Source organism: Aedes aegypti, chromosome 2, assembly GCF_002204515.2.
Source record: "Aedes aegypti strain LVP_AGWG chromosome 2, AaegL5.0 Primary Assembly, whole genome shotgun sequence".
In the NCBI taxonomy this organism is placed as follows: Eukaryota; Metazoa; Arthropoda; class Insecta; order Diptera; family Culicidae; genus Aedes; species Aedes aegypti.
In genome coordinates, this window is record NC_035108.1 from 297,409,074 (window position 1) to 297,431,966 (window position 22,893).

General features: G+C 37.3%; 1 protein-coding gene across 4 annotated transcripts in view; it reads left to right on the top strand.

Moving 5' to 3' along the window:
* Window positions 1-22,893, top strand: part of LOC23687644 (phosphatidylinositol 3,4,5-trisphosphate 3-phosphatase and dual-specificity protein phosphatase PTEN) — a 266,964-nt gene that overhangs the window by 63,984 nt on the left and 180,087 nt on the right. For all 4 annotated transcript variants that reach the window (XM_021845474.1, XM_021845472.1, XM_021845475.1 and 1 more), the window contains exon 2: window positions 12,829-13,769. The gene's annotated coding sequence lies outside the window, so the exon portion shown is untranslated. The remainder of the gene's footprint in view (window positions 1-12,828; window positions 13,770-22,893) is intronic.

The window sequence follows — 22,893 nt, forward strand, 5'->3', positions numbered from 1 at the left end:
GAATTCCAACAGCAAACCTTGAAATATTCCGATTACGATTTTTTTTATTTTTAGTAGACATCCCAGAACTATTTCATAGATTCCCACTAGAACTCACTGGAGGTTTCTTGCGGAGAAACTTTGAAAGATTCTGATCGAAATGCCTGATGGATTCTGATAAAGAATTCTGGGAGGATTTTGATAGAGAATCCTAGATAAATTATAATGAAAAAGCATGAAGGATTCTGATGAATAATTTTTTGATGTCTCTCAACTACAAACCTTGGATTATTTTGAACAATGCCTTAGTAGATTCTGATCAACAACTTTTGGGGGTACCACATAAAGAATCTATAGAAGGTTTTGAGGATTCTTATCAAGAACCTTTAGCTTAGAGTAATCTGATCTGGAATTCTTATCAGCAATTCTTTGGGGATTTTTAACAAGAGTCCTTTAAGGATTTTGATGGAGAATCCTGTGAGGATTTTGATTGAGAATTCAACGAGGATCACGATGAAGAATCCTCGGAGGATTCTGATGGATCATCTTGGGGAATTATAGCCACTTGACATGCAAGGAGCATGCCCGGAAGGAACCTTTGGAGAATTCCTAACAATGATTTTAGAGAATTCTGATAAAGCATCCTGGGAGGATTTTGATGGAGATCCCTAGAAGAATTATAATAACGAAGCGTGAAGAATGAAGAGTCTTGGAGAATTTTGAACAAAATATTTCACATCATGAATCTTTAAAAGATTTTGATCAAGAATTCTTTGATTAGTCTTATGAAGAAACCTTGGAGGAATCTGATCTAGAATTCTTATAAAAAAATATGATCATGAATCATTTGGAGATTTTTATCAACTCTTTGAGGATTTTGATGGAAAATCCTTTAAGGATTACGATTGAGAATTCAACAAGAAATTGATGACTCTTCTAGAAGGATTCTGGCGAAGAATGTTTAGAAAATTCTGGTGAAGCATATTGGAGGAATATAAACAAGAATCTTTGGAGGATTCTGATTCAGAATCTTTGGATGACTCTGATTCTTGTAAAATCATGGTAAAAAATATCCTTTTTTTATAATAAAGAATCCTTGTAGGATTCTGATCCAGAATAGTTATGCTAACAACTTGTAATTCTAGGAGGATGCCCAACAGAAAACTCTGAAAAATTCAGTGAAGGAGGATTTCCAACTGTAATTTTAGAAAATGTATATAAAGTATCCTGGGAGAATATTGATGGAGAAAAACTATGATGAAGAATTGTGAAGATTCTAATGTAGAATCCTTGGATGATTCTGATCAAGAACCCTTAGGAGATCAAGAAACAATATTTTTTGGCAAGAATTCTTTGAGGGTTCCTATCAAGAATCCATGGAGGAATCCGATCTTGAGAATTTTATCAGGAATCCTTTGGGGATTGTGACGGAGTTTCTTTAATCTTGATTAAGAATCCAACAAGATTTTTGATGGAGAATCCTTCGAGGATTATGATGATGAATCCTAGGAGGATCGTTATGACGAATCCTAAACGGATTCTGATGAAGCATCTTAGAGGATTATATTCAAGAATCCTTGGAGGATTCTGGATAAGAATGTTTTAAGAATTTTGATCAATAATCTTTTACAGACTCCGATTTTTGTAAAATCCGGAATAAAATTCCTAGGGCATTTCTTATAAAGAATCCTTGGAGGAAACTGATTAAGAATAGATATGCTACAAAGATTTTCAGTTGGAATTCTTGGAAGATTCCCATCACAGATCTTTGAAAAATTTCGTGAAAAATGATTCCTAACTGAAATTCTCAAAGAATTCTGAGTGGGAGCTGGTTTTGAACAAAAAAAAAATCAGAAGGCTTGCCAAAACCACTTCGGCCACTGCAATTACCTACGATTCACAAATATGGGATGCAAATGGGTTAACCTGTGCCTGCGCTAACATTGAATATCCGATGGAACGACAACGAATAATAATGAAACAATCATTCAAATCTCGTCCTAATCGTTACACATTTATTCCACATTGAATGCAAGGTGATCCCAAATGCACTGTGGTTGAAATGTGTTTTTACTGGCTGAAAAAGGAAGCAAAACTATACTCTAATTAAAGTAAAACATTTTATTTTAAATATTTTGAAATTGATAGATTCAAATTGAAATTCTTGGTAACGTTTTGACTCGAGCAAAATTTTTCGGTTCACAATGCATCTCTCCTAGTAAATTTACTTCCAACAATGTTGCATTCAAAGCCGATTTTCGATGGGCATACGACGAGATCCATATGCATAAGTCCGTTCGAACCGCAAAGGAAGCATAAATTTCCGACCATCATCCATGGATTCTTCCTCTCCGCGCCATATCCTTTGATCTTCGTCCTCCTCATCCTCCTCCATCGACAATGTATTCTTCGTCGCGTGGAGCCTTGGCAGGTTCTAAGAGTCGGTGCCAGTCCGTCAACTCAACACAGTACAGTATGCTACATTACAATAACGGTGAAGTGTGATTGCTGTTGATGCCCGAGCCTGTGGCCTGCGGAGGAGAGTCTGTGAGTGAGCTCGGTTATTGGGTCCGAAACCTTCGAACGAACCTTTCTACTACACACTTTGTTATAATTCAAAGACGAAACGGTGGTGGAGTACTGGAGGCAGTGGAGATCGGGGTTGCGACAGAACTGGTTTTCTGCTGCACACAACACGTCTTTCTCTTACTGGTTGGGGGGACCTCCTCGCAGAGTGGTTCGATCCGGAGCAAATGACGACCGAAACCTTTAATATATTTTCTGTTTTATTCTGCAATATGGCAATTGAAAACTGGCTACAAATATGACTAGAATTGGTCAATTCATTTTTTTCCACAATTTCTAGAAGAGAAAAAACAATGGGTGCTATCAGAGAATTGAATTGAGAAATATCCTTAAGAGCGAATTATTCCATGAGCGATGTTTGGCATTAAAGTCACCAATGACAAAACAAATTGACTAATTGGGAGTCAATTTTTGCAAGTCAATTTGGAGCTAATAAACTTGCTGTCCAGAGCATTGAAAAGTCAAATAGGCAGCTATGAATGTATGTTTACCAAGCTGTGTTTCAGCAACATCAAAAGTTTCAAAAACTTTGGTTTCAAATGACGAAAAAAGTTGATGTTTTATACGCTTATGAATGATGATTGCAACTCCCCCAAATGCTCCATCAAGTCGATCATTACGATAAACAAAAAAGTTTGGACTTCTTTTGAGTTTGGATCCAGGTTTCAAATAAGTAATAACTGCTATGTAAATGTTATTAGTTATTATAAAATCATTTGAAACAGTTATGTAATTAGGTTCGAAGAAAGCTACTATGATTTTTATGGTGTTGGCCGCCTTCGAACCACTGTGCATCATCGCATCAGGCACCGATCGTTTGTAATTTTATACGACCGACCACTACTGCTGTTGAGTGTAGTATGCGCGATGCGACGCAATTTCGCCACCAATGCTGCAGAAAGTTGCGTTCTGAGACTAGAAAAGGTTATCGCCGAAGACGATCAAGGAAAGCTGCTGTTTGATCGAATTCAGAATTCGGAGGAAACACTTTTCAAACGATGTGATCTTCGTTGAACTTTGCTGGGTCCTATGAGGTCCGGTTGATTCATGGCATCTGTTCGATAGTTTCCCTATGGCAGAAGGCATGTAGAAAATAGAGAAAAGGGAAGAAAGTAAACCAACTGATGATTTTCTTGAGGATATGAGAAAAAAAGAAAAAGAAATATGATATCTCGAAGGAAACATCCTCTCAAGGAGAAGTGGTTAATAAATTTACCTGCGTATTGTGTAACACTTGTTCCATAAAAGACGAACAAAAGAGAGAGAAGAAAGGTTTTCACATATGAATAGGCTCCGGACGTAAGGGTATTCTATCTTGATGCGGTTGATGATGGTGGTAAGAAATATTATATTCTGCGTGTGATGTATGTGACGAGCGTACAAAAGGGTACTCTAGGGCTTCACTGCATACTCACTAGATTGGCCTTGAAATCCCCTAAAATTTTCCAACCATTGTTTTAGGGAATGGAGAATTTCAACACTTTGTTGAATATATTGACTTTTTTTCATTATTGATCACTACAGATCCCAGTTAGAAACCTTCAAAGGACTTCTGGTTGCTTGGTGATCCTACTTAAAGTCGTTTCAAAAATGCTGCTCAGAATCCTTTGTGGCGTGTTGTTTGAAACATTACAATGATTAAGGTAAATCAGGATAATGCACCCCAACCGCCCTTCTTTATTTTCAAGGGATTGAGACTTCCTTTACACGTAGTTACGATTACATATCTTAAATATCTGCAAAAAATGATGTTGCGCATATTAGATCTTTGAGAAATATATTATCAATAGAAATTCCAAAAAATATCAAAAATCGGGTTTTTAACGTGAAATTTTGCATCCGATAAGCAAGCCCATCCCAATAAAGCTCATCCTTTACTATTGTACTCATCACAAAAACTTTTACCGAAAGACGACTGCTAATGAACCTTGTTAAGCTTAGCAAGTGGTGGAAAGGGGGATCCCTTTAAAATTTTTGGGTCAAAATTTGCTTTTTAAGGGGGCATTCCGAGCAATATTTATCAAAATTTGAAGAGTTTCTAAAAAAATCCTAACAAATCCGTTGAGTTTTAAATTTTTCTTCAATCTAAATGCCTATCTTTTCCTATTCATCCCCCCCTCGGCTAACCGAAGGTCGGTGGGGTGGAACACATTTGTATCGGCCTAAGCGTTCCTTGAACGTTTAGAGTACAAAATCTTTAATGCGTAATTACTTTAAAGAATGAAGCAAAATCCACAAAAGAATTCATTGTTGGATTGAAAACTATGGTCGAGTTTGTTGGACTTTTCACACCAGGTTAAATTTTTGTCATTCATCTGAAGAAAATTTAGCCAGGTTGAAATTCATTGGAAAGATTCGTTGTGAAATAGGCCTTAATTTTTAACCAAAAAATCCCGCTAACTACTCTCTAAGAAATTCCTTCAGTAATTTTGTCTATTTTTCAATCAATGCTCAATGCTTGGGTTCCATATAAAAGGCGGCCAAAACTACCAAAAACTTTTTTGAGATTTTTATGATTTTCAAATATAGCTCATGTATTAGATTGTAATGATCCTTGAAGGAAATTGAACAAAAATTTCAATTTCTTTGACTTATTGGGGGGTTCGAGACAAAAAATTAAAGTCAAATTTTGTATTTGTGATTTTGAATTCTTGGGAAATTCCAAAAAGGAATACCGAAAAGTAGCTTCAGAGCTTTTGCTATAATTGTCCTGGAAATTAGTCGAAGGATATTGTGAGATTTGTTCATACTTTCAACGTGAATTCCTCCTGGAGGACAACCATTCTTCCTATGTTCTCTGTGAATTCCTTCAAATATTTTTTTCCGAAAATGTTATTTCAAATTATTTTGCAAAGTTCATTTAAACTCCTTCAGAAATATTTCCAAAATACATCACAAATTGCGTCAGATTCATTCTATTTTTTTTAATTCGGCTTCAAATCCCAGGATTATACAAGAAATATCTACGACAAGTGTTTTCAAAATGTCTCTTGCCTTCGAATTTTCATAGAATGTTTTTTTAAACAACCCCAGTAATACTTTTGCTTCACAAATAAGCATAGCGGAATCTGTGGACAAACATTTAGCAAAATAACTTAAAAGGTCAATGAAATGTATTAAGATACACGTAAAGAAATTTGTAAGGCACCCTTAAAACATTTCTTTTAAAATAGAGAGATTTGATTTATCCTGTAATCATTCGCCTCTAGAAAAAAAGATTTCAAATAATCACTTTCGTGGTTGTAGGACATTTCCCAGAATGACATTCCCCAGAATCCCATTCCCCAGAATAGAACATTCCCCAAAATTGTTTGAATACATTTTTAAAGAGTGGGAAGAAATAAATTTGGTTTTATTTAGTCTTCTGTCGTTAAAAAAAGTGCTTACCGAATTGATTTGAATTCCCAGACGCTTCGGATCCCGGACATGGACATCAATTCACCCAAAATATTATTTCGGTAAAATCATCATTATGGATCTCAAGCGAATACAAGTTGAGTCCAAAAAAACCTTTTTAGTGTTTGTTTGTCTCAGGCAAACCATATAAGGAGCCGCCCATAAACCACTTGGCCATATATGGAGTGGAAAGTTTTTGGCCAAAGATTACGACCCATATAAATTTTAAAAGGTTTGTATGGACAAAAGATCAGCGGGAATGAAGTGGAAAATATAAAATAAATGACTACGTGATTCATGGCCAGACCCGACCTAAATCTTAAGGAGAAAATGCTGTTTGACATGACTTTTCACCTGTTTCACCGAAAGCCATTTCCCCGAATGACCCGTTGCCTCGAAAAGCGATGCAAGTTTAAAAAGGTACAAGAATAAACTTTAGGGACTTCGTTCTGAACTAGCAAGAATGATAAGCAATCAAAAGAAGGAGATTTGATAGATTATAAGATCATTGCCAAAAATGCCAAGGACGATTAAACTCGGAAGAATCCCCAATCAAGTAAAAAAGGGTGCATATCAGATGACCAGTTCATTCATCACCTTGAAACACAAAAAGTTATGACAATTATGAGAGCTAAAAACTTTTCAGGGAACTGCGCTGTTCGGGAAAACGGAGAATTTGGAAAACTTACGTTCGGGGGAAACGACCAGAACCAAAAGTAGCAAAACTGTTTAAGATAAACTGCTCCAACATTTGTCATCTGCTTCTTTCTGGCGTTACGTCCCCACTGGGACAGAGCCTAATTCTCAGCTTAGTGTTCTTGTGAGCACTTCCACAGTTATTAACTGAGAGCTTACTATGCCAATGACCATTTTTGCATGCGTATATTGTGTGGCAGGTACGAAGATACTCTATGCCCTGGGAAGTGGGCGGATTCGAAGCCACGACCCTCAGCTTGGTCTTGCTGAATAGCTGCGCGTTTACCGCTACGGCTATCTGGGCCCCTACTACATTTGTCATACTATTTTTTATTATCAAACTTTACCCAAGCTTTTCAAAAAATTAGTTGTTTTGTATTCATAGTTATTCTTTCTAAATGGTAATTTGTTTTACTGTAATATTCTTCATATTCAGGAAGTAAATTGATGGAATTTGTTTTTTTTTTTTTTATTTTGCTTTTGTAGCATATTCTCCCTTCTTTTGAACATTGGCTGTTCTTCCTAGGTTTAGTGCAGTGGTTCTCAATCTTCTAAAAGCTGCGACCCCCTTCAAAGTTTCACAAACTTTTCATGGACCCCTAAAGTCTCTAAAAGAAGTTTATGAAATCTTTTCAGAAATAATACCGGGCACCCCCGTTGTTTTGACCACATTTAATCTGAACACTTTTTAATTTGAACCCCGCTAATTTGCACATCGCTCAGATGAAAAATGGCTCAAACGTCATTTACCTCGTGAAACGGAGTAAAGTGGAATGTAAAAATGAAAGAGGTAACCAGAAACACGATTCTAGGGTGACTAGAAGTTCAAATTAAAAATGAACCTCGATGGTTTACATGAGGTACCGTTCAAATTAGCGGAGGTGCACGGCACATGAACCATGAATCACATCCTTGACAAACACAAAAGCTTGCAGAGGTCGAATCCTAACATATCTCTAAGAAAATGAGCTTTTTAAAAACAAAACAACAGCTGTTAAAATATTACCAATAATCCTTCAAAAACCTCGTCAGATATCCGTTTGGAATTTTCGTAGTTTTATCAAGTAGGGGAAAAGCCCCAATTTTCGACCTACAAGAATTATGTGCCAATTATCGGATTTTTCTACAAAGTAGGCCAAAATCGTATGAATAAGTCAAAAATTAGTCAATATCTTTCGAAAATCTTATTAAAAATCCTGCTGATAGATTCAACAAGATTTCGCCATGGTAGTGTGAAAACAGTGAAAATTTTCATTTGTTGCAATCCCGTGAATGGTTCAGTTTGCTAAGGAACTTCTCAGGAAAAGAAATTTTCTACATATATCACTAGGAAAAATGTTGATTTTGTTTTCTGGCTTGCACTGAAAGTTAGGCTTGTAGTATCATATAAACAAAATTCAATTTTAATTATTTTATCAGTGAGTATGTAAATAAAAAATCGTTTATCTAATATTTAATCCACCTAATATGAATTCTTGCAAAACAAGTGAGGTAATAAATTCATTTCATTTATTTACCAATACAAAAGTAACACTTATTAAAAAACGGCTTCGCGGACCTCCTGAGAAGCCTTCACGGCCCCCTAGGGGTCCGCGGACCACCGGTTGAGAATCCTTGGTTTAGTGTCTTCGTAATTATGAACAATGATGAAACATAAATACACTAGAAAATTTCCTTTGTCTTTGATAATTTCCTTTTACAGCAAACTACTCCAATTAATTAGAGGACGGATGCGGAACAGCATTCATCAGCTCTGAGGAGGGGTTTTTATGAGCTTGAAGTTTGTAAGGAGAAAGTCATCCAAATATATGAAAATTGTCCAAACGGTTCTAATAATATTTCCGAGCATAGGTGACGCTGTATTCGATGAATTTCTTGATATATTAATTTGAAGATTCTCCATTTAGTTTATAAAAGACTGCAACAAACAGGAAGTTTTGCCATAATAAAAAAAATCAAAAATTTACCTATGAACACTAAAATGTGGTTTTCCCTGAATTTTCCAGTTAACTGTGTTCACTATTTATCATTAACCTGGATTTTAACAGCCCAAAAATCTCCTTTTTTCTGGGGAATGTCCAATTCTAGGGAATGGATTTCTGAGAAATGTCGTACATTCAGTTTTCGTTGTTCCGCTGCCTATTTGTTGTTTGTTCCTGCTTCAATATTTTGTTGTTTCTCCTTCCTTCGCATGACGATTCCTTGAGGAAATTTGTTTTAAAATCTTTTCATATTTCGAAAAGCATCACTTAAAAGAATATAAAGATTAGAAAATAAGTTTTGAAAAATTGCACAATTGTAGAACCATCAGTTTCTGGTGGAAGTCCATCAGGAATTCCAAAACAAATTTTCAAACTAATTCAAATTTCTTTCCAATATTTAAGTTGAGTAAAGTTTTACCATGAGATGTTTTTTGGTAATGTTCTTAAAAAATACCGTCATTATTGTCGCTTTTATAGTTCTACTCAACAATGAACTCCTCATGTTGTAAAAAATGAAGCAGTTCGGTTCAGCCTTCTTCGATTTATGAGCATTTATGTTTCTGGTACCACGCTGAACAAATAAAGATCTTGAAAACTCTAAAAAACATCATATCGTAATTTTCAGATTCCTCTAAGAATACTGAACCGATTTGTATGATTTTTTCAAAGTTACCTGGCATTGTATAGTACATATTTTATTTTTTGATAGATTGACCAAAAACAAATTGATCGCCACAGACATTTTATATGGAGAATGCCGGCCCCTTAGGAACATCGGAATATCTTGAAAACTAGATCACCAATGGCACTTATCGATACGAATTTTAAATTAGAATAGTTTTTTGAGATCATGTGAAAAAATGGTGCACAAATATTGAGAAACAAAAAAGTTATCGCGATTTGAATATTTTTTTAGAGGTAAAAAATGAAGCTGCCGATAGAGGGGTTATCCAAAAAATGTTTGTTTGGAATTTCAGCAAGTATGAAATAAATCGTTTTTTCCTCAATCTGTCCGCCATAGTATCATTAGACTTCGGAGTTCATGCAAAACATGTTTTAAGATGTTCGATACAAATACCTTCAGTGAAAATTAAAGTAAAAAACTATGAAAAGGAAACAAGAATTTCCTTAAAACTTAAGTTTCTCTGTTTGGCATATCGTCAGGAATTTCACCAAAAAGTTTTAGAAGTAGATGAAAATTTGTTATTCTAGAAATCTGATAAAAACTAGATAAGGATATGGAGTGATTCGTAAAATAATTTGTAAAGGCATCTCTAAAAAATATGTCGAGGTATTACACTGCCCATAACTGCAAAACAGTCACATTCGACATTTTTGACAAAATGGAGTTAATACCATGGAGAGTCATCAAATGATGCATACTTTCGATCAACTTACTGAAATCTGTGAGATTGTTCTAGAAAATTCGAAAAAAAATACCAAGTTGTTTTGTCACATTGATCATTATAACCGCATAACAGTCACATTGATATTTTAATTGGGCATCGTAATGTGATAGCAATGAAATTTCTATCAGAATTGTTTTCTGACAACTCACCTAGTATGCGATATGAGTTGTACAAAAAAACAGCCTCAAATAAGCACTTTTGAGTTCCTGGTAATTTTTAGAAATTTTAGTTTCCTCCCATACTGCCATAAAATGCACACTTGGTATTCCATTTACTCAATGCCTACTTTTGTCGAATGTTACAAATATGCAGTTATGGGCAGTACAGGAGTAGTATTTGAACCAGAAATGGAGAGTGGATAAATTTCTAGATGTTATTTTGTAAGAATCCCGGAAAAAACACTCGAAAAAAATAGGAATATTTAAGATCTTAAACGAATACCTGATGATCTTGGAGAAACCCGCAGTAATCGCAGAAAATCTTAAATAAATTATTATTGAACAACGGAATGATATTTTAAACTAACAATAGCAATTTGCATGAAACAAGTACGTAGCATTCTCGGCGGAGATTCCTCAACTTAGGAAGAACTTTTGATGGATGCTTGTAGAGGATTAGACAAAAAAGGAATATTTTCCGTAGTGAAAATATAAATTTACACATGTCACTGATGTGCAACGATGTCAGACAAAATAATAAACTATTCAAACTACGAAATTTGTGAAAATCATGATTATTGCGACCGACATTACTTCTGTAAAATAAGAATTTCCTAGGCCTCCACCAGAAAAAAAAATCCTAGCTACGCCAATGGTTGGAAGCCCACCAGTCAAAGGTTTTAAGACGGGGTAGGCGGTTTAATCGCAACCGCATATGATACATAAACAGAATGTCATGGGTGCAATCCCAGGCCTGTCACTTTTCTCGTACTTTGTAGTTGAATCTTTCATTTGCTTATTCTATCACTTTAAAACTAATCGTCCATAACAATCATTAGAACCAGAGACGGATTATAAGCCGTTTCCCTACGCTTCTCTTCTTCCATCATTATAGCACGCCTTTCCTTACGCCTGATACATAGGCAAGCCTCTCTGCCATAAATTTACCTTATCCCTATACCTGACCGCATCAACTGCCGTATATGCAGGGGTATATTCGGTCTACTGTGGGCCAGTTTTAAATGCAACATCAATTCTCGCGGAACATTACTAAAGGACCTATGTACAAATGAGAGGCTCTTTTTGTTTACATTCTCTTTGATCAATAACTGAGTCACATTAACCTCTTCTGTTGCGTTTTTTGTATGAAACGCTAATCAAGGAAATTGCATTTAGATTTTCAGTGAAAAACTTCCCATAACCTTTAGTATTCCACTGTTATAATCGAAAGAGAGCGAGAGAGGAGAGAATCTCTCATTTGTACATAGGTCCTTTAGTAATGTTTCGCGAGAATTTCTCCCCTTCTCCTCATTGGTCTGCATTCTGACGAAGCAGGGCAGGTGCAATTCTTGCCTAAAATAGAAGATCAATCAACACTTATACACTGAGGGTGTCTGTTAGTCCCAAGCATTCATCTGGTTGATTCCTTGTTTAAGTGTAGCTGATCTGGCGATACTGGAGTAGCAACCACGGGTGGCCAATCAAGCTTAAGCTTAAGCTACACACTAAATATTTTTTCTGAGACATCGAATTATACATTCATGATGACCCGCAGAGGTATAGAGAAACTAGTGGGCCTAAATTCAAATGAATAATTAAAATTTCATTCGTTAGATTGGAACACTAGTCCGATTCAAATAATTCTCAATATATAAAAATATAAAAAAATAAAAAATGAAGTTATATCTAAAACTTTCAAGGAGCACATGTCCACAGAACCAGACAACAGTTCGTGCTTAAAAATTTGATCGATTTTTCACCACCAGCGAGAGACCAATCGATCAAGTTTCAGTTCAAATTGTTGTTAGATTCCTGAACCAGTGTGGTTTTTAAGAAAACCTAGATTTTGGGGTGGAGTCACAAGGGGTAAAAAACTTCTATACTCAAACTCAGTGTTGGTAGACTCACATTCGGATCTCAAATAATGAGCCCTCCCGCGAGAGCAAACTCATTAGAGATGCACTTCGCAAATCTCATGCTTGAGATTTTCATGCAAAATCACTCAAACCGTCAAAAATTATTCAGACGTAAAACACGTCAAAAACTCGTGAAAATCGAATCTTTTGGTTTACGTTAGAAAGGATTACTTTAATTCTAACAGAGTAACAAGAAATCATTACTACTACAATACAATTGAGAATGCTGAGGAAATATCAGGTAATGAGTCAAACAGATGAGCCAACTAATCCATGATTTTTTTTATTGCTGAGTTGTGCGCTTGACAAGTCACGCATGAAAAATTTCAAGCGTGAGTTATGAGAATTTGTGTTTTTCGTAACACTGTTCAAAAGTATCGTCAAGGCTTAAGTTTTATGAATCCAGTCCAGAATCTACTCTCAAACTTTATCAACTTGTTCGTACTTTGTTGAATTTATATTTATAATGTGAGAATTTCATCATAATTATTCATAGGCAAATAAAGTTACAGCTGTCAAAGTTGAGCAATGCTACAAAATATGCATATTAGATTTTTTTTTATATGCAACTCTTTTCAAGTAGAATCGTTTGCAAACTCCTTTTCCTCCTATTGAATAACATCCATCACCCCAAACCGCAAAACCGCACTCAATCAGCTGTTCGCCGCAATTAATTGGTTTTGTTTACCGTTCTGTCCATTTGCAGCATGGCTCGCATGTAATAATTAAAATGTCAATACTCAGTTGACATGTGGTCGAACAACAATCATCAGCAGCATCAGCATCCCCGCGATCATCATCGTCATCATCAGCAGCAGTAGCAACGACATTTGCAACGACTCTTCCATCGAACATTGATTGGCAAAGAGGCGTAGAGTACAGTAGTAGAGCGATTCTACCACCATCAAGTCGCAGTCTAGAGAACCAGTCCGAGACAGTACTTCCATAATACAGTGCTGTGGCTGCCCATCGGAAACAAGTTTTTTTTTCGTCTACTTTGGCTTCTTCTTGGTGGGAGGACTCTTGTTCACTGTCGTGGAAGACGCCGTAGTCGTCGTTCAAAAGTCGCGAGTCGCGCAAACTAGGTCTCCTCACGGCGAGACTAAAACTACACACGCGAGGACTCACAAACGGGTTCCCGACTAGACACTTCGGGCGCGCTGTATTCTGTCGGTCGGTCGGTCGGTAGTTAGCATTAGAGGCAGCAGCAATAAAACTAGTGGTAGTAGCAGTGCAAGTTGTGGTAGCTGTACAACTTGTAGAGTCGGTGATATAGAGCAGTTAGAATCGAGATCCCAAGGATCTCCTATCGTGGTGTAATAGCAATGATAGCAACGACTTCAGCCAAGCTGAGATCTTCTAGGAGACAGACGTCGTAATGTAATATCGAGCAGCAAGTCCCGAGGAAATGAAAGAGTTACAGAACCCCCTCAGGCTCAGTAAAGCGAAATTAATATGAGTGAGTGCATGTGAGCGCACACTGTGCAGCAGCCACCACATGCAGGCTGCCCAGAAGTGTACGATAGCTCGAACGAACAAGTTGGAAGTGTGTTGCCAAGCGACTGCATATGTGTGGTGCGAGAGCCGTAAGTGAGTGGATGTCGTGTGCGGGTCGGAGTAGAGGCGAGCCTATTTCTGCAGAATAGGGTAAGTGGACCATGTTTTAAATTCATAAGTTATTTGAATCGAAATATTCAAGTCTATCTAATGGATGTAGAAAACGTTATAATGTAGGAGCCTTTTTAGGCCTAGTAGTATCGTCCGCGGCTACAAAGCAGTCATGCTGCATGTGTCTGGGTTCGATTTCCGGTCCGCAGAGGATCTATTCGTAGTGTTTTTTTTGGCTTCTTTGGGCATAAATTATCACCGTACACTGAAACAAATGTTGAAGTAAGTGATAAGAACCATGAACATGTTTTATTATTTCTTTATTAGTATCATCACATTCATTTTTTATATCTAGGTGTTTTGTGTTGGAAAACACTATCATCGTAATTTTGTGATTATTTATGCATTTATTAACATTTTGTTAGCAACATACCTATTACATTTCATTTGCCGTAGCAGTTCAGAATTTTTACAGGTGGGTAGATTTCACCTGCTCATAAGATAAAAAAAAAATGCTTTCAATTTCCTTAACCTGACTTAACCTAAACATATAACGCATTAATCGTGGCAATAGAAGATTGCAACGATTTTTGTCTAAAATTATTAATTATTTTATTTGACATTTGCTCCAATTTTCCAGCATTGGATATTCTATGTAACTCATTAGTACTATACCAGGGATGAAGCTACAGAATCATTTTCAAAATTGCAGAGCTTTCATCCTAGTATTACAACAGCTAATCCATATTGGTACATCATACAATATAGCTGGCCTGAAAATTTGTTTGAAGATCAAATGCATGTTCTTGAAACAAAATTTCGATTGTCTGTTAATAAGTGAAAACAGACATTTTATTATTATTATTATTATTATTATTATGCGTTATTGTAGACACTTTACCACATATCTGAGTGGCATTCGTGTCTGAGACATTTGATATGTTTGTAAAATTTGGTTTGAATGCCTTCAATGTGATTTTTGAAAGTTGAATTTTTACTTGAAGGTTTCAAATAAAAAGCGTTTTGGTTTATGTAAGAATATTATTAGTTAAGATTTGGAAGCATTAGGATAAATTTTCCATTTTTGCAAGTATGAAGAAAAAATATCCAAACTTTTTTGCAATCTACTACAGCTGACACGCAGGCTTCCTCTTATAGCGGAGAGGCTTGTGTCATCCGCAAACAAAAATTTTTGACATTCCTGAGGAAACTCAGGTAAGGCAGATGTGAAAATATTGCTTAATATTGGTCCCAAAATACTGCCTGAAGGAGCCAGCTCTTACAGGAAGTCTTTCAGACTTGGAGTTCTGATAATTGACCTGAAGTGACAGATAACTTTGAATTATTCTACCAATGTATGTTGGAAAATTTAAGTTTTTTTGAATTTTACAATCAAGCCTTCATGCCAAATACTGTCGAATGCATTTTCTATGTCTAGAAGTTGAATAGCCCTCAGATTTGTTGGACGTCTCAAATTTGTTACACGTAAATGCTGGTGAGTGGTCGAATGTCCATGTCTGAATCCAAACTATTCATTGGATTGAATTGAATTTTCATCGATGTGAACCATCATTCTGTCAAAAATGACCTAGCTACTTTCTGGAAGTTTTTTAGTTTTTTACCTGACAGAGACTCGCAAAGAGGAAAAATATCAACGTCATATGCAGCCCAGATTCCGCTGTCACGAAACGTCAAATGTAGCCCCCATCGTTTCCGTGGCTGAAAAAGTGAAAAGTATTGTATTCAAAATATACTATTATTAAAAAGCTCAGTCAGTGAAGCAGTTTTTCCAAAGATGCTGATAAATCTAAACATAAGACTAGTTTAGACTAGTTTGTCTGCTACGTTTCCTGGCATGAAATTTCACTCAAAATGCCATTAATACTTCGGCGTGATGCAAACGCAATTGTTTTTTGCTGAGATGGTCACGTGAAAGCTTGAACGGCTTGCGCAAGATTGATGTACACACTGAGTGGAATAAGAAAAAAACTCAGCAATCGCAAAAAAAAAGAAGACCGATTCCGCGAGTCTCGTCTCAGGTTCCTACTTCTTCCAAATTGGTAACCCAGGAATTTTCGAAAACGTTCTCTTGTTTGAAAATGTTTTCGGAATCCTGAGTAATTTGATTATCTATTAGACTAGTAAGTCCTAAATTAAAATTGTGCGCAAACTGCATAGCAAGCTTTTGAGCTTTTTCGCATTTAGTTGGTAATAATTTGTTTTCCTCTTTCAAAGCCAGAATTGGCTTCTGAGGTTTTTTCAAAATTTTAGATAATTGTGCTTAGAGCAAAGGCACAATTGAGATTTTTTTTTTTCAAAATTGTTGTTCCTCAATTGCGAAAATCGTTTTTTAATTTATTTCTGCAAATCCTGCCATATTGTTTTCATAGCAGGATCGCGAGTGCGTTAAAATTGCCTTCTCTTCACGTTTTTAAGACGGATCCAGAGTTTAAGATCATCGTCTATAGTCACGGATTCGTATTTTACATCGCATTTTGGAATTGAAATGCTGCTGGCTTCAACAATGGACTTTGTTAAAGTTTCAAGAGCATTGTCAATTTCAAGTTTTGTTTGTAAATAAATGTTAACATCAAGATTAGAGTCAATTTATGTTTTATATATATTCCAGTCAGCTCGAAAATAATTGAAAGTGGAGCTGATACGATCGCTTCATGGGATATTTGAAATGTAACAGGGACATAATCAGAATCAAAATCAGCATGAGTAACTAATTGGCTACAAAGATGACTGCCGTTGGAGCCTTCCTTAGCTGAGTGGTCAGAGTCCGCTGCTACAAAGCAAAGCCATGCTGAAGGTGTCTGAGTTCGATTCCCGGTCGGTCCAGGATCTTTTCGTAATGGAAATTTCCTTGACTACCCTGGGCATAGAGTATAATCGTACCTGCCACACGATATATGAATGCGAAAATGGCATTTTTGGCAAAGAAAGCTATCAGTTAATAACTGTGGAAATGCTCATAAGAACACTTAGCTGAGAAGCAGGCTCTGTCCCAGTGAGGACTTTAATTCCAAGAAGAAGAAGAATTACTTTGTGAATTATTCCATGACCGGTGTTTGGCATTAATGTCACCAATGACATACAAATTTGACTTATTGCAAGTCAATTTTGGCAAGTCAGTTTGGAGCAAATTAACTTGCTGTCTAGAGCATTGGAAAAGGAAATAGGCAGCTATGAAAGTATATTTACCAAGCTGTGTTTCAACAGAAACACCTAAAGTTTCAAAAACTTTCGTTTCAAATAACAAAAAAAGTGGATATTTTGTACGCCTATGAATGATAATTGCAACTCCCCCACATGCCCCATCAAGTCGATCATTACGATAAACAAAAAAGTAAAGATCTTTTTTTAGTTTGGATCCAGGTTTTAAATAGGTATCAGTAATAACTGCTATATGCACGTTATTAGCTGTAAGAAAATTTAACCGTCCTCCTTACCATTCAAAGAACGAGCATTCCAATTTCTTCTTCTTTCTGGCGTAATGTTCCCGCAGGGACAGAGTCTGCTTCCCAGCTTACAGTTCTTATGAGCACTTCCACAGTTATTAACTGAGAGCTTACTATGCCAATGACCATTTTTGCATGGGTATATCGTGTGGCAGGTACGATTATACTCTATGCCCTGAGAAGTCGAGAAAATTTCCAACCCTAAAAGATCCTCGACCAGTGGGATTCGATTCCACGACCCTCAGCTTGGTCTTGGTCCCCAGCATTCCAATTTAAAATATTTAAATTATTATTTATTAGATCCATTAGAAAAACGTAATCCAATAACAATTTGATTAGTAAATTCTACACCGACTTGGACTGGTTCAGTAATAGTGGTGGCTTTGAACATTGCATCAATCATTTGATTCAATTTTTCAGTAAGAAAAATAAAATCAGAGGGAGACATATCACTTGAAGTGGGTACATTATCTGATGAATTTTCGGTACACGAAGAGGCGGCAGTGTTTTTTTTAATTTAATTTGAAACAATAAGAACGGGTACGGGTACTCGTAGTATGAAAAGAGGAAGAGTTCAAATTACATACCTGCTACGATATCGGCAAAGGATTTTCCTTTGGTAGATACATTCTAAATTAAAAGATTCGAACGGCTACCCGCCGGATTTAAATTAGTTTGTGAGTGAGCATGTTTATAATCTTCCTGATAGGTATGATTCCTAATCAAGCGATCGTTAACTGAAAAATGAGCATTAATCGATACTCTACCTGAGAAATTCCGGAAACGACCGTTATCGTAACGGAATTACTGTTCATCTGCCTGGCACGAGCCTCAACGACTCTGTTACGCGAAGGGCAAGCCCAAATAGTTGACTTATGATTGCCCCCGCAATTTGCGCATCTGAACTTATCGGTATCTTACTTCACAGGACGGACGTGCTTAGCGAGAAAAGAACCTCAGCAAATCATGCATTTAGCATCCATGCGGCAAATTTTAATACCATGACCCTGCTTTTGACATCGACGGCACTGAGTGGGGTTCCAAAAATTCCCTCCAAATTTCTTGAATAGTTCCCATGTCACACGGACATCGAACATAAGTCTTGCTTTTCTAAAGCTTTAATATTATTTAGATCTTTTGGTTAAAGTGAACTAAATAACGTTCTTGAAAAAGCCCTTTCCGAAGAATGTCAGATTGGGTTCTCTTTTTCATAATGATTACTTGGACTGGGGAAAATCCAGGTAAAGCATTTATTCCATTCTTGATCTCTCTATGTGACTTATAGTCATTTGAGAGACCTTTCTAGACGACTTTGATCAAACGTTCTGTTTTTTCGTCACAAGAAAAAAAAATTGTGCTGCTTCTCTTCAAGATGTTTGAGAAGAAGTTCGCGATCTTTAAGTGTTTCCGGCAAAACGCTGTAGCAAAGTGAAAATACATCTTCCGTCTTCAGAGTGATGAATTACAATGTTTTATTCTGAACCTTTCTGTCACAATATTCAAGCATGGCCTACTCTAACCTAATCCAATTGCGCAATATCACAATATCTCTCCTTTTTCCATAAATGTGAATCAATAATTAATTCTAGGTTAAAACTACTGAACAATTAGGACTGATTTTTTTTAATAACGTATGAATGGTCTTCAGGAATGTTTCGTTGTTTGAAATATTGTTGATTTCTGCCGGAAAGCATTCAACACGACATCCTCGAGTTTTTCCTCCTTGTACTGATGAGTATTACACTGTGATCTCTTCACACGACCAATGGAATCTTAACACAGTTGGAATTAATTATTAAACATATATCATCAATATGCCAAAACTGAAAGTATACTTAGCTGCATTGAGTTACTTCTTTCTTTTCTTTTATCGCTAAATAATTTAATTTATTTAGATTCTTGACTGAGATGGATCTCCTACATCTGGTCTTCTCAATTGCAGGCTGAAATGTTTCGTATACTTGGTAACATACTTCATTTCTAATAGAGAAGTAGACCAGAACCTTCCAAAATGTTCTCTTTACTCTCTTCTTAATCTTTAAAAGTGGACCGGACATTTTGTTTTATTCCTTCATTACTTTTCAGAAATGGATCGAATTTCAACAATCTTCCTACGTTCTTGTTAGAAAAACGGACCAAGTTTATCCTCTTCGTTTCTTAAAAAGACGTAGACCGGAGTTACTTGATGTATTCCCTTTACTCTCTGCTTATCAAACCAGATAACTTGCTCGTGTATCATATTCCAGAACTAAGGACAAAATGATTCTTGATATGGACCGAATATTTTCTTCCAATTTTTCTTTTCGTTTGCAAAAATTGTTTGATTATAGGCAGCATAATGATTCCATTGTCGGCTAATTCACATCTGCGAGTCAAATTTATTCTATATTTTTAGAATCCAACTTTCTTTTTATTTTTACTTGGTATCCTTAAGCACCTTCTAAACGCATTCACGAGTTAACGAACTATTTATAATCACATGATTGAGCCATTTACATTTCTGATTATTTCTTTAATTTTATTTCACTTGTGGACCAAATTAATACTGACGGGGTTGGTGGTCTAATGGCTACTGCTTCTGCTTCATACGCAGAAGTTCATGGGTTCAATCCCAGGCCCGTCCCTTTTCTCGTACTTTGTAGTTGTATCTTTCACTTGCTTCTATCTACCACTCTTAATATATCACAGTTCATGTATCTATCACAGTTCATAGTATTTGCTAGAACCCGAGACGGACAGAAATAAACCGTTTCCCTACGCTTCCATTCGTCCATCCTTCCTTTACGCCTGATACATAGGCAGTCTGCTAACCAAACCAGCAAGCCTCTCTGCCATAAACATTACCCCACCATTTCACCCTTCCCGCATGAGCTGGCGTTGACGCAGTGGTATATACGGTCAACCGTGGGAGCCAGTTGAATGCATCATCAATTCCTTCCCCTTCTCTTCATTGGTCTGCATTCTGACGTTGCAGGCACAATTGTTGCCTAAAAATAGAAGATCACCAGCACTTATACACTGAGGGTGCCTGTTAATCCCAATCAGTCATCTGGTTGGTTCCTTGTGTAAGTGCAGCTGATCTGGCGATACTGGAGTCGCAACCACGGGCGGCCAATCAAGCTCAAGCTCACTTGTGGACCAAATCAATACTTTAAGCAGATTTGATAAAAATTGTAAGTCTTTAGTGAAGTTAAAATTTCCTTCCTTGAATAACACAAGAGTAGCATTTTGAAAATAACATTGAAATATTACACCACAACTACTAAATATTAATCTTTTCTTACTATAGTATTAAATAGTTTAATAGTTTGTTAGAAAACACGTAAACCTTTTGCATTTTATGCTTAAGTGAGGTCAAGAAGAAAAGAATTGAACAATTTAAAAAAAAAATAAACGTTAGAAAATCACTGTTTAGTTTTAGAACATTAATTAAATATATTGTACATTATATGAAAAAAATACCGTTGAACTTAACGTTTTAGTGTTTTTCTTATTTTATTACAGGCAATCAGACTATTTGTTTTTTTCTGCTGTTTCTTTTGTTTTTAAATGTTTTATCATCTCGTTTTTTATGTATTTCGGTTTCTATGAACTTAGTCCTTTTTTTTACTTTACAGCCAGCGTATTCGTGGTCTTCCCTGAAGCCGTCGACCTCTACCTGGTCCCTGCTGAATATTATTTTCGCAATTATTTCTTTTGACATTCGCACTAAGTGACCTGCCCACTGAAGTCTGCCGTATTTTACACGCTTGATAATATTCGCATCTTTGTACACTTGCTACAACTCGTGATTCATGCGTCTGCGCCACACACCATTTTCGAGTTTCCCACCGAGTATTGTCCGCAGCTCTTTACGCTCGAAAACACCGAGAGCTTTCCGGTCTGACTCTTTCAACGTCCACGCATCGTGCCCGTAGAGAGCCACCGGAAGAATCAATGTTTTATTCAGGGCAAATTTTGTTTCCATTTAGCGGGGAACTAAGCTGGTTACGTAGTCCGTAAAAGGCCCTATTCGCAGCCGCAATACGTCTTTTCACTTCGCGGGAAACGTCGTTATCACATGTCACAAGTGTTCCAAGGTAACCAAATTCTTCAACAAACACATCCCCATCAATCACTACCTCAGCTCCTACACCACCAAGCCTGACTCTATCTCTACCTGTGACCATGTACTTCGTTTTGGTAGAATTAATGGTCAGGCCTATCCTCACTGTCTCCCTCTTCAGAGGCACGAAGGCCTCTTCCACTGACCTGCGATCGATTCCAATTAGGTCTTTATCGTCCGCAAAGCCAAGGAGCATGTGTGACCTTGTGATAATAGTGTCGTTTCTCTGCATGCCAGATCTCCTAATAGCACCCTCGAGTGCAATGTTGAACAGTAAATTCGAAAGTGCGAGACCTCGTCTGCAATCCGAACACTTGATTTCGAACCATCCAGCGTAGCACGTATCAGCTTAATTTTTTTCGCCGGAAAACCATGTTGAGACATTATCTGCCACAGGTCATTTCTTTTCACTGAGTCGTACGCCGCTTTGAAATCAATAGTCTGCAAGTTATACCTGAATTTATCCAGGTTCATTCGCAAGCTTAACATCTAGACCGTTGTCGAACGGCCCTCACAAAAACCAGCATGGTATTTGCCGACGAAGGACTCCTCGAGCGGTCTCAGTCAGTTAAACAGGATGCACGACAGAATTTTGTACGCGTGATTCCTCTGTAATTGGCACACTCCAGTCTGTGCCCCTTTTTATGTAGATTGGGCGTATGAGGCCAACCAACCAGCCGGTGGGCAATTTTTCGTACTTCCATACCTTCAGAAGTACTCGGTAGATCGACTAGTAAAGCTGCTCACTTCCGTGCTTGAGAAGCTCGACCAGGATCTCGTCCTTCCCAGCAGCCTTACAGTTCTTCAGCTCGCTGATAGCCTTTTTAAACTTTTCCATGGTCGATGGGTGCACAGTTTGGTCGTCATCATCAATGTATATCCTATTTCTCGCTACATTTCTATTTTTACCGTTCAACAATTGCTCCTTCCGTTTGGCAGACACCGCCGTTTTATCGGTCAGCAAATTCTCTTCTCGATAATTGCACATGGCGGGCACTGAAACGGTATTGTGCCGCGCACCATTGGCCGTTGCATAGAATCTCCGCATCTCATTCCGGTTCATGCTTTCTTGAGCTTCAGCTACCACACTTTCTTCGTGCTGCCTTTTCTTTCTGCGGTGGATTCGCTTTTCTTCGGCTCTCGCTACTCTGTACCGCTCTCTGTTCTGTCATGTACCGGCCACAAGCATACGGCTTCTGGCGACATTCTTCATGTCTGTCACTCTCTGGCACTCTTCATCGAACCAGTCGTTTCATGATCGTCGTTGACCAGTGCCAATCACTTCCCACGCCGTTGTTGTCACAGCTTCGTGTATAGGGACCCACAGGCTGTCGACATCTCCAGCAACGTTGATTCTTCCCAACTGCTCGTCTAACTGCTGGCGGTACTGTGCAGCTATTCCATCAGTCGGCAAGCGTTGTATATTGAAGCGCAGCATTCTGTTTGTTCTGAAACTCGTGACGCTGGATAACCGCACCAGATTTTTAGCTACAATGAGATAATGATCCGATCCGATATTAGGGCCTCGGAAGGTCCTGACGTCCATGACATCGCCTATCAACCAGCACGTGGTCTATTTGGGAGCAGGCATCGC